Source organism: Cynara cardunculus, unplaced genomic scaffold, assembly GCF_001531365.2.
Source record: "Cynara cardunculus var. scolymus isolate 2C unplaced genomic scaffold, CcrdV1 Un_Scaffold_4257, whole genome shotgun sequence".
Lineage (NCBI taxonomy): Eukaryota > Viridiplantae > Streptophyta > Magnoliopsida > Asterales > Asteraceae > Cynara > Cynara cardunculus.
This window is the reverse complement of record NW_020201813.1, coordinates 12,715-14,066: the sequence shown is the minus strand read 5'-3', so window position 1 is coordinate 14,066 and position 1,352 is coordinate 12,715.

The following is a 1,352-nucleotide window of genomic DNA, read 5'->3' as shown; positions in this document are numbered from 1 at the left end:
CACGGAGGTTCAAATGCGGTGACTCCGGGCTATCTGCAAAGCAGATGGTTGCCCTGAGATTAGTCAGCTCGCATAGCGAGTTGGATATCCAGGTTAATAAAAAAAGATCACATATTTTGATGCATCAATTTTTCTTGTACAACATATTTATAGAATGAAACAATTCATTACATGTAATGTAACCCAAAAAACATCACATGAATTATAAGTTAAATGGGCTAGTAATGACTTGGTCTATTAAAACAACCTACTTGGTCCAATCGGCCCATCTACTGGATCTGGTTCAGTCCGTTGTAAACGGACCTGAGTGGTTCTCCTTCACTCGAAGGCTCAAACAAATCGGGTTTAACTCCACGTTACGGGTTTCGGTTTCTATTTTTTATGGTTTATGTTCTAAACAATCCTTAACACTGCAAATCGGCTTTTATATTATCACCACCAACAAATAGAAAACCTACCATCACTTTGTTATTGCTACTTACGGTGGCTTTCAGTCGTTGCCCATCATTTTGCCACCGTTGTAAGGGTTTTTTTTTAATTAACCTGGATATCCAACCCGCTATGCGAATTGACTAATCCCAGGACGACCACCTGCTTTGCAGATAGCCTAGAGTCACCGCATTTGAACCTCCGTGACCACAAGAGGATTTTTTAACCCTCCTTGGATTTGAACCTGATACCTCCTGGTACTTTTGACCTTTGGAGCCAATCTCAAACCAATCAAGCACCACCCTTGTGGTTACGTTGTAAGGGTTTTTTGTGTCGACTTTAAACAAATTATCGATCATCAAATCAAAGAATTGAGTGAGTTTTCTTTGACCTTATTTAGTGCTTGAACGTTATAGATCTTGAACGTTCAAAACCCTCGATCGAGGACCGTTTTCCTCTAGGGTTTCTCTCGTTTTTCTTAGACCATTTCTAAACGTTTGCACCATTTATAGCATCACAATTACATAAAGTACAACATAAACATTAATTAATCTCTAACCCATATACTCTAAAAGGACGTTGTTCAATCCGACACTCAAGTATTAAATGACTATCAATATCAAGATTACAACCAAAACACACATACGAGGAGGTTTTCTTTCTTCGAACAAACGTTAATGGATGTTTGTGATAAGAACCCATCTTAGTCCTAGTACCCTCATACATGGTATTTGCATAAGGATCTAATCGGTTAGTGCAATTAAGGTGAAAGGAATTTTTGCATTTATAACGACGACAGAGTGGCCGCTTGGGATGCATTTCCTTCTCACATATATCACAGTAGAAATCTTCAGGGTGATCTTCGACTGCGGGATACGTCAAAGATATTTCATGTCCTTTGCAATACCTATGAGCAACAACAC